The sequence below is a fragment of the Chroicocephalus ridibundus genome, chromosome 4 (genome assembly GCF_963924245.1).
Source record: "Chroicocephalus ridibundus chromosome 4, bChrRid1.1, whole genome shotgun sequence".
NCBI classification, from domain to species: domain Eukaryota; kingdom Metazoa; phylum Chordata; class Aves; order Charadriiformes; family Laridae; genus Chroicocephalus; species Chroicocephalus ridibundus.
Genome location: NC_086287.1, coordinates 11,074,329 through 11,085,902, shown reverse-complemented (window position 1 = coordinate 11,085,902; position 11,574 = coordinate 11,074,329). Strand labels below are relative to the sequence as shown.

The 11,574-nt window shown below is 42.0% G+C and overlaps 1 protein-coding gene across 5 annotated transcripts in view; it reads left to right on the top strand.

The window, feature by feature from the left end:
- The first annotated feature begins 3,882 nt into the window (after nucleotides 1-3,882).
- Nucleotides 3,883-11,574, top strand: part of BMAL1 (basic helix-loop-helix ARNT like 1) — a 51,924-nt gene continuing 44,232 nt past the window's right edge. For 4 of the 5 annotated variants that reach the window (XM_063334717.1, XM_063334716.1, XM_063334715.1 and 1 more), the window contains exon 1: nucleotides 3,977-4,118. The gene's annotated coding sequence lies outside the window, so the exon portion shown is untranslated. The other variant, XM_063334714.1, reaches the window with a different exon arrangement.

The following is an 11,574-nucleotide window of genomic DNA, read 5'->3' as shown; positions in this document are numbered from 1 at the left end:
CAACAAAACTTGTGTTTTGAACAGGTTTGAGCCAGCCACACATGAGCTGTGACATACTATAGTAAATAGACCACCACTGTGGGGTTTTTTGATCGGTCTGCAAACAGTACCAAGACAAAATTTCCAGTTTCTTCTGCCCTCGTAACTAGGTTGAAGCATTGCACCAGCTTTGTCCAACAGGGTGAGAAATATGGCTGAGTACATTTATGGATTTTTTAAAGTAGAGACGGAATAAGAAAACCAGGTATTCAAGTTACTAAGACTCGCTAATTTTCTATGACCTATAACTTCTGCTGGAGTTAAGATCATAGCTTGTACGTCAAAAGTCAAGTGGAGGAAGAGACTGAATAAAAGGGTAAGACAGGCAAGTTAATATTGCATGTCTGAAAACCTATAGACAAAAAGCAGCTGTTTAAAGTGCTTTAAAATGTTTAAAAAGTAAAGCATCTGGATCCACAGTCAGGTGCTCAAATATATATCACATCTTTGACATATTTTGGAAGACATCAAAAAAACCACAGATGAAGTACTATCTCCAAACTATTTTACAGAAAGTCATGCTACACAGACGCACAGATTTGTGTCCCTCCGTATCTCTAATTGGGGTCATGATTCATGATTCAGACAAAACACAACTAAAGCATCAAAGGACTAACTTGGCAGGTTACTTCTGAACATCTGTTGTTGTTGTTCCAGAGATATATCAGGGACTGTTTGAAGGCAACCCCCCGCCCCGCCAAGAAAAAAAAAAAAAACAACCAAAAAAAATAATCAGTTTTTGGGTTATCGTTTGAGAAACTAGACTCCTTTTTGTGCATGTAATTAGATATCTAGATTAAAAAAATTAATTAAAAATTGCAGATCTTAAAGTGAAACCACTGCCACATAGCCTTACTATGTCTTAGGTAGGTTGCATTTAATGAAGATATGCACTACTCTTCTTGACACTAAGTCAAAATCCTAAAACCAGGAAAGTGGTTACTGTAGCATTCAAATGTGAATACAGTAAAGAAAAACAATCAGTTGGAACATAGGTTAGTCGATCCAATAGTCTATTAAATTCTATTCTATCTAAATTCTATTCTATTAAAATTAAACACAATTTTCAGTACAATCATCACATAGCATACTCTCTTCCTGTTTTTAAACCATAATTTTAAGCCAGAAATGAGTCTAAATTCTGGCATTTAAACATGGTGTAACCATTAACATATTAACATAGTTAGGGGCTGCTAAATTTCTGCTTAAGGCCTAACTTACTACCTTCTTTAAAAAAAAAAAGGCATAAAATCTGAAAATTAATCAGGTCGGAGTTCACTGGATGAGGAAATGCTTTTGCTATTGTATGGGACACACCTGTGCACAGAGCCCTGAGAAGAGCACACAGCTGAGCCGGTCCTTCTAGAAGGTTCCACAGTTTGTGGTGTGATCTCAGTTTCAAGTGCTCCTTCAAGTACTACCCTTCAAGAAGAAGTATTCTACCTTTGCTCATGCCCTACCTCTTCTATTTGCTTTTTGTGTTTAGAAATGCACGGTAGAAGGGTGATGCAAACTCTTTTCTGGCAACAATAGCTGAACTCAGGTCTCGCTAAACTTCAAACTGTCATTTCTTAGCTCTTCAGTGAAAAAATTCGCACCCTGAAAATTTTAAGGTATAATAGTCAGCTAAAAGATACCTTACTGACCTACAGAGAGAAGTTCCCTGTGCTGAACTTCAAGAGAAAACCTATTTTAAAGAAAGCCACAGAATAGGATTGATATGTATCATCATATGGTGAAAATCAGAATTTGATTAACCAGATGCTGTTATTTTCTTTAATATCTCATGAATAGAAACTACAGTATAAAAACAATTCAAAACAATCATTTACTGGGAAATATGACATATGGCCTGCTAAACTGCTTTCCTACAGAAATAGCTAAAGATCATTACTCTTGGCATCATTCCCTACAACAGTCACCGGGCTCATTAAAAGAGACAGTATGTGATTGAGTCCATAAGGAAGATTATTTCTACAGGTGGGTAGAAACAATGAAGACTACAAAGACTTGTGAGAAAGAAGTAGTCAAGGAGACTTCTCCACCTCCATAACTTCTGTGCGCTGAAACAAATCAAAGCAGCACCACTAAAACAGTTGCTGAAAAAAAAAATAAATGCATTTTCTCATTTTTCTTTATGGTTCATGGTATACATTTCCATTTCACTAATGCATGGTATTTCATTTAACTTGTTCTGCTGGAGGGATTTTCCTTGAGTGGGAATATCCTGATGTGAACAGGAAGTTTGCATCCAGCAGGGGCCACTTGTTGCCCATGTTTAGTCCCAATTCAATGAGGTGGAAACCAAACCTTAATGCTGTCATAGGACGAGTTCATGTTCTGTGATAGCAGATTGGAATAACCACAACCACGCTGTGATGTGATAACGCTGCAATCCAAGCTTCTCTGGTGATGTTATACGACTAAATGTAAACCAAACATTTGTCATGTGGCATCACAGGACAGGAAATGTTAAGACAATTATAATGTGGCAATGATAACCTGATGTAGCAATAATACAATCGTAATAAGCAAATGTTTGCATTTGAAAGCAGCTATGCTGTGATTATGTTCTTGCAACACATCCTCTTTACATGCCAGCACTGTTGCGTGGATTATCTAAATTTAGACTGCAACATGGTGCAGTAGATGCCTTTACTATGTTCCATCACTGGACTTTTTCACATGCTGAATAAAATTACTGCTGCTTACAGCATTGCCATTATACGATCACACTGGGAGATGATGGAGCATTTATGGTAGTGGAACCAATGGCAGCATCACACACGCACTTCTGAGACATTCTGAAGGGTGCTGTGAGGCCATTGTGCGAGACTCACAAAGTCCAGTGTACGATGCAAGACCCAGTTGTGTGCAGGCAGGCACGCATACAACACACGAGGCAGACACAAAGCCGGGATTTGCCAAGCCAGGTTGCCGCCCTGGGGAACAACACTGCAGCCCATGGATGCAGCTGAGGCGGTGTCAGGCTCAAAGACATGCACCAGTTCCAATTCTAACCATTCCATGATTCCATATCTAGTGATAGAATGAGGGATAACGGTTTTAAACTGAAAGAAGGTAGATTTAGATCAGTATTAGGAAGAAATTCTTTACCCTGAAGGTGGTGAGGCACTGGCACAGGTTGCCCAGAGGAGCTGTGGATGCCCCATCCCTGGAAGTGTTCAAAGCCAGGCTGGATGCGGCTTTGAGCAGCCTGGTCTAGCGGGGAGGTGTCCCTGCCTACGGCAGGGGGCTTGGAACTAGATGGTCTTTAAGGTCCCTTCCAACCCGAACCATTCTGTCATCCTGTGATGACAAGGTGACGATGGCAACCCCTCGGCAGGGAAAAGGGAGGGCAGGGAGCCCCTGCCAAAAGGGCGGAGGGCAGCCCCCGGCCCCCGAGGCGTGCAGGGAGGCCCGCTGGGCTGCGGTGCCGGGCACTTGCTACTGAGGGAGGGGAGGCGCGGCCTAGTCACCGGCGACCACCCTGACCTAAACGCCTCAGAAGGTGACGTCACGGCGCAGGTCGATGTCACAGAAATGACGCAGAAGTGCGGGCGAACCCCAGCGGCGACACTGAGGCCGGGAAGGAGCTGCCGGCGACGTTCCGCCCGCCGAGGGAAACCACGGTCAAACAGCCGCCGGCCCCGCCACATCCGGGTCCCGGGCGGCGACTGACAGCTCCCCCCCACCGCGCCACCGCGCACGCGCCCCGCCCTCCGCCGGGGGGCGGGCTCAAAACTCCCATCCGCTTTCCCGATTGGTTCCCACTTCAGGGGCGCCCGGGGATTAGCTGTCGTTCAGGAGGGCGGGCGTTGCCCGCTTGCTGGCCGGCCATTGGGCAAAGGCGGCGGCGAGCCGCTCGCCCGTTGGCGGGCGGGCGCGTCCGGTCCGGGGCCGGAGGAGGGTGCCATTGGCTGGAAAGTAGGTTAGTGGTGCGCCGTTGGGTGGCAAGCCAGGCGGAAAGTAGGTCAGGGACGGGGGCTGCCTGCGCTGGGCGCGCAGCGCGTTGCCGAGGAACGGCGACCCCCCCACCCCCCACCCCGGGCGCGGCGAGGGGGCGCGCGGAGCTCGCGGTGAGCCGTTAACGGGCGGTGGGCGACCGTTGGGGGGGAGAAGAGGTGGGGGCGCGCTAACGGGCGGTGGGGCTGTTGGGTGAGGGCGGTCCGCCTCCCCGGCTGAGGAGACGGCGCCCCCCGGGAGGGTGGGGAGAGGCCCGTGGGTGTCTGCCGGCTCGGCGGAGCTGCCTCCTCCGGCAGGCCGTGGGGAGCCGCCTTGCCCCAGGAGGGGTTGGGGGTTGCGTTGGGGAGGGGGGTTGCGGAACGAGGAGGGGGGGCGGCGGTGCCGGGAGGTGTCCCTCGCAGCTGTCACCGGGGCCGGGGGCCGCGAGCGGAGCGGCCCCGGTACGGGCTGTCTCGGCGGTGTGACAGGACCCGGAGGTGACGGGGCGGACGCGAGTGGCGGCCGTTTGCAGCCGGCCCCGGGCCCGCTGCCGGTGCGGCAGCTCGGCCCGACCCCGGGGGCAGAGCTGGTGCCGGGGGTCCCGCTGTCGGTGCGTGCTGGGCTCGGCGGAGGGGGAGAAAGGGGCAAACCCGGGGGTGCTCAGTGGTGGCAATGCCGGGCTTGTTCCTCCTGCCAGGTGTGAGTTAGCCTGCTCAGGGACATGGAGGCTGAGGTGAGGCACTGAGCAGAGACGTTGGTGCCCCTTCCCCTGAAACAGGAATGGGTCCCTTCGACATCTGTCCCGCAGCTGATCCTTTGGATCTTTTGCAGTAAATCAGGTGTCTTGTGATAAAGTCTGCTTTGAGTGAGGCCCGAGGGGTGTGTGTATTAAACCCCAAAATGATGGTAGTAGTTGGAAATTTCTATGAGTTGTGACTGTTGCACAGAGGCCAGTCCTACCTGTAGACAAGGAGAGCCAACTCGCCAGTCCCACAACTGGGGTGTTCTTCCCTTCCCGACGGTGCAGCTCCGTTACATCCTGAATCACCCCGGGGTCCCGGCCCGGTCCTCCCCCGTGCTGCTACTTTTCGGGCTGTTTCTGACAGTTGTGTGTCTACCTTTGCTGTCAAGAGGAGAATGAGCGTTTGACAGTCAATGTAGAATACTGGGAATATTAAGGTGGCTTCCCAAGATCAGGATTTTTGCGCTTGGGGAGGCAGGGGAATCGGTCTGCATTCTTAATTGCCGAGGTTTCTGTTACTCCGGTGCCTCAAATGTAACAGCTTTGGAAAGATTTTAGTACTTGAAAATAACGGTGAAGAAACAAGTGGGTGTGTTTTCGTGCTTTTAAGGCAAATATGCTTACAGCAAATTTCAAGTATTTTCTTGGTATCCAAGGTAGAAAGGGTCAACTGCAGAGAGAGATGATCTTTTTAAACAATTTTGAATTTAATCTCTTTACACAATTCATGCAGTCTTTAAGTATTTTTTTTAAGCTGGTCCTCGAACATTCAAAATGAAACTACATTTTCATTTTTTCTTTAATAGGTTAGTATTAAAGTACCTCTCCTGCCTGTTCAGTATATCTTTTCTTTTATCAAAAAGGCTTTTTAAATGGAAGTGACTGATAATACACAGTCTGCAGCTAAGTTTGTAGGGGAAAAAAGAACGGTTGTTTGTTTTAATTAACTGTTAATACTGGCTAACTGTCTCCGTACATGGTCTTGCAGAAGGCTGAGGTTAAACTCTGCCCTCAAAAGAATCTATGCTTTGTATGCTCTAGGAATATGCAAATGTAAATAGCTATTTGAAGTGTGAAACTATAGACCTCTCATCTGACTATTTAAACCACAGTTGCCTATTAAGGGGAAAGCCTTTACTACTTCCGAGTTTTGTGGGTTTGTATTTCTCATGACCATTCATGGCTTTTTATGCCTACTTGTAGAAATGGAGTGTGTAAAATAACCCAATAAAATATTGTGGTTATAGATTAATATACTGGTTTATCCTGTATTCTCTTCCACACTGCGCGTTGCCATTGTCTGTCTGTGTAACAGTTGTGCTGTATGGTGCTGTGGAGACTCAAGGTCTGTAAAATAAGTACATTGTGAGACTGCCTAGACAAGAAAGAAGTACCACAGAGGATCTGCTGATAGCTATTTTGTTTTGTTCTTCCCTACAAGGCCCTCTGGGGGGACATGGGGGTGTCAGTAAACTAACTTAGCTGCAGTTGGGATTCCACAAAGCCAGGGCTGAAGTTAGGACCTGCTACCAAGTCACTGTCACCACCTGCTGTATTTGGGGACCGTTGCTAAGCACGTATTAGGATGCTGATATTTGTAGGCAGAGTTTATTGGAGTTTTTTTTTTTCTTCAAATACCTGCTCTCACAGATTCTTTTGGGAAACCAGGAATAGGATCAAATGAACACTCATTGGATTTATTTGGCAGACCTTAAAGCTACACATAGTTCCTTAACATGTTGCAAGACTATGATGCCAAAGTGGAGACCTAATGTGATAGTGGCAGCCTGCGTGCTGCAGATGAGTAAGACCGTTTTCAAAGTGAATTGATATCAAGCATGCTGGAAATACCAAGAGACTTGTAGGTTAATTAATTTGGATGAATACAGAAGCACTGTTTTCATGCTCGAATTCAATGTTTTAAACTATTTCAGCATAGAACCAATTGTCTGTGTGGTTACACTTTGACAGGAGGTACAGGAAAACCTGAAGGAATACGTTGTTGTTTAGTAAAACAAAGTGAATTTGGTACATCCCTTAGTGGCTCTCTTTTTTAGTTCTGTAACTTGTATGCTTTTTATTTTTGACGTTTATCATCAGTTTTGTCCATAGCTCTGCTTTTGAAAGAGAGCAGAAAAGTGGTAAAAAGCAGCTACCTATATACCAAAGTATTAGAAAGTTAATGTTCTCTAAAGTTAGTTGTCTTCAAGAAAAGATCTGTAAAGGCATAAGTATGCAAATGATTGCAAATAGAAGCCCAAAATAAATACATATTTTTAAGCTTGTGTAGCTTCCCTGTTCTCAGTAAGTTTACAGAATGCAAAGAACACTTAAGGTTTCTCTGTTTACTTTAATATATTAAACATGGTTTGAGACTTTCACTTTTGGCTGTCATCATACTTGGAAAACTTAAGACTAAAAATAATTGGTTTTGATAAATGTAGTAGATGATATTGACTGGAACTCAGCACTGTCTTTTGCACTTGGTTGTTGAGAGCTCTCATTGATCAGCCCGTAGAAATTAGGGTCTGTATTTTAGAGGTGCTTGAAGATGCAAATATGGTGTTTTGTAGCATTTTCGAAAGCGGTTAAAGAGCTTTCAGTCTGGGTCTTTCAGTCTTTTTAAGAGTTGCTGTAGGTTTTAGATAATGGACTAAAAAAGTAAAGCAGAGGTATACTCTGCCTGGTGTGTGTGTGTATATATATATATATGTATGCATACATACACGTATGTGGTAGTCTTGCATTGCAGTAGTAAATATGTTCCAGGTTTAGTTAGATCAAATGCAGACCGGTGACTTTTGCATACTCTTGTGGTGTTTATCTAGGTCAAACTCAAGACACTGAAACAGAACACAGAATGTTGCACTTAGAAAAATAAGAATGCTTTTCTTTTTAAGAGTTACTGTGTTGAGTTATTTAGAAAGCCTATTTAAGTTTTGTTTGTGATATTATTTTTTTTTTGTGGGAGGAAGAGATACCAGTTGTAATTATCAAATTGTTTTTATCTGTATTTAATCACTCTGAATATTGTCAAATAACCTGTGGTGTATATTTAATTGTACTTCACATTGAATGAGGTGGATATGGAGGCAAATAGCTCGCTGTCATGAACCGCATATTGCACCTGCCTTTTTTTACCTCAGTTTGTTGGAAAAATGCAGTAAGGCTACTTATCCAAGGCCCAGACTTCATCTCCTTGGAAACCTGATCTTTCACCAGATGTTGAGAAATGTAATTTCTTTTTTAATCCATTCTGCAGAAGAACGCAGATCAAAACAGCATCTTCGGGCTTTGGTAGTCTGGAATATTCATTAACTAAAAAATCAGTCTGACATTTCAGTCTTTGTCCCAAAGAAGATTGATAGTTTCTGTTGCATTTGCTATTATTTCAGATTTATTTTAGCTGTTGCTAAAATTCCTGTAGTGGTTGTATAGTTTAATTAAATTTGAGAACTGGCTGATAATGTCATCTTCGTGTGTACAGTGCAGGACTGTGTGTGTTCCCTGCCTTGCCTGCAAGGATTCATCTTTTTTCTCTGTGTTCAGGTCATCTTTTCTCCCTTGCAGCTGCAAAAAGATATTTCTTAGCCAAGGCATACACAATTTGTAACCTTTTCAGTCTCCTGCCATTTGAGAAGCTGTTATTCAATGTCTCTGATGTCAGACACACTTCTAGGTCAGCTGCTGGTGTCAGAACTTGTGACCCTGAGCTGAAGCCATGCTGTAGTTTAGTAGATTGGTCTTCTGTAGGAATGGTGCCAGTAGGCTACTTATAGAGCAAGAAACATCGTTGGCAGGATTTTAGAATGGTGAAATAACAAGCCACATTTCTTGTGGTCCAAGATGTTGACGTTCTCTACTAACTATAAAGAAACCCATTCATCTGAACGTAAGCAATTGAGAAAGATGGTTGTAGTTTTCATGTTTGTTTTGACAGCATTTTCCTTGCAAATGTTAGTAGGCTCTATTTTCCACAGGTACAAGGCAATTTAGTGGCACCTTGCGTAAAGGAAATAGAAAACATACTGCTAAATCCTTAACGGTCCTTACTTGGTGTGGCTGTGATGGAAATACATCTTCCAATGTGCAGTTGCTGTAACGCTGGGAAGGATGTGTTTGGCAATTCCTAAGCAGTGAGGACTGGCATCATGTCTCTCAAATTACTTTCAATAGGAAGGCATTTTATAGTCAGTCATATATGCTTATTCAATGCAGTTATTTGCCTTAATACCAGCTAAAAATAAGTTAATGGAATCCATGTATCTTAAAGATTGGATGTAGTTTTGATACAAGACTACTTGGAAAACTCTCAAGTTCATTTTACCCATTTGGGATTGTTGTAGGTTTTGGAGGGAGAATGAAATAAGACAGAACTCAGAGATAAGTATTTTTCTTGATCTGAAGTTTGTTTTATCTTGGAAACTTCCTTAAAGTGGCTTTGCCTTTTCTAGTTTGTCTAAAAAAAAGGACAAGATCAGAAAGACTTTGGTAGAAATAGCTAAATAATGCTGTACTGCAGAATATTAATGGATTGAAGTGAGAAGGAAAAGTTATTTCCTAGAAAAATCAGGAGAAAATAAAACTAATATACTTGAAATTTTTTTTAAGAATATTTTTTCTGTCTTTAAAACTGTTAGTTTTATAGTGTCCTTGAACTGCTTTGGTTGGGTTTTTTCCTTGAATTGTTATGAATGGATTTCTTTTTGTTATCTATGGATTTTTCTTAGAGCATTACGAAATCTATGACTTCTGTTCCAATTTGAAGCAAAAGTATATAGTAAAAAGCAATAAAACTTTTATCCTTTGTGTTGCATGTATGCACTGTAGTTGTGTTGAGAGTGACTTTGGTTCGAGTTCACTTTTATTTCTACCCTTCACTCAGGGACCTCTGATAATTGTATTTTAAATCCCCCTGAGATTTGGGCTTTATGCTGCAGTTTGGCTACTGGCAGATTAGTTTTAGTATAACCTTTTAAAATAGTACCTATTTGGCCCATAGACTTGAATGGCCTGGTCATTTTTCAGGGATAAATTCTGGGGTCCAGAATACATTGCAAAAAAAGTCAGATGTTAGTCTTTGAGGTTTATGTTAGAATGTGTTTTCTGACCTTGTCGTGACCGTGTTGGGTTTTCCAGTTTGGAGTTCTAGAACTGAGAAAAAGGATACCTATTTATTCCTCTGTTCCCTTTCCCAGTATGTTTTGTTGCCAAGCCATTTCCTGTAATTTTTGAACTTGTGTTTCCAAATTGGTTTGTTATAGATTAAATGAATTCACTGAGTAAAGGAAAAAAAGGTAAATCTTAACGCTGTGCTGTTAACATACTTAAGAATCTTTTTTTGTTATAGTCGGGATATGGCCCAAATTTATAAATCCAGAAGCTTATTTAAGTTTGACCTTAGAAGGCTCTGGTATCCAGATTTTTTAATTATTTTTTTTTCTGTAATGATCTAACAAAGCTTCAGCACACAGGCAAACTTGCTGTCCAAGAGTAACATTATATTGTAGTTTTAATCTATACCCAGTTTGCTCTGGCGTTGTGAGTTTTGAAAAGTCTTCATCACCATAATTTTTAAAATCTGAGTGAAGTTTTATGATATTAGATGCTGTAAAAATTTACATTTACGAAACTTTTATTTCAATTAACAGTTTTTACATATTTAATTTCTAGTGATCTTATGTGAAATTAGGAAATTTTAAATTATGTGTGTTATAGCCCTTCACTCTAACAGTACTATTTTTAGTGAAAAATCATGTGTGAAGAGAAGTTATGCATTAGCTTGGAAGTATTTTGTTACAAATAATGTACTTTCTCCCTATATTTTTAGAATTTATCCTATTTCTCTTATTTGAAAATATTCTTTTGCTGCAATGACCAAACTAGCCACTGAATATTACAGTTTATTTTAGAAACCTGTCAAGTCAGTTCAATGATTTCTTAGAGGGAGTTGTCACATAAAAACATTAGAGTTGCTGGAAGAGCTCTCCAATTGTTAAAGAATAATCTGTTCAAAATGTGGTCAAATGCTTGCCATACAGTTTGGGTCCAAATTCTAGAAGTTATTTGTATTTTAGAAATATAAGGCCAGCAGTTGGATATTCCTATTTTTAATAGGAAGAGAGAAATTTTATGCTATATTGGGTTTATGCTGGAATTTTCTGTTTCACTTCTGTTAGAAATTCTAGGGCTTTTATATAATTATTTTTTTCCCCACACATCTGAGACATATGCAGCTTCATTAGCTTCTCTGTCCTGGGAGCAGTCTGAAGAAAGATGGGTATTTCCGTATTATAGCATTTAAAAATCTAGTTCAGTCTGTTTAAGATATCCCAGCTGGCAATGAAGAGTTCTCAATTACTGTATTTGGCATTATTTGTTGAATGAAGTAATTCCTGTCCTAATTTTTTGGACTTGACCATGAGACTCATCCATAGCAAATGCCTGGTTTATTTGCTTAGCTGGAGTAGCTCTTTATTCATCTCACTTTAGCGCTGTTGTCATCATCAAGAATAAGACGATGAGGGGGAAAAAAATAGAGGAGAACATTACAGCAGTCAGCTGTTGTAGAAACTGATGTTTCTACATTCCTGTTCCTGGTAGAGATTATCAGTTTGCCATCTTGGAGCAACTTTTAACAATTGCATACAGCTGATGCCACCATGCAAGTTTTCTGACTGTGTCCTTTATATATATGTTCCTCCTAAGAATTTTAGTCTGATGAATTTTTGGAGACTTTCAAGGACCTGTGTGGGGAAATGCCACTGTTCAGGGCAGTATCACCAGGTCTATGCTCAGGATTTGGACAGGACAAAAAGAAAAAACCTATGGCCAAAAAGAATTTTCTG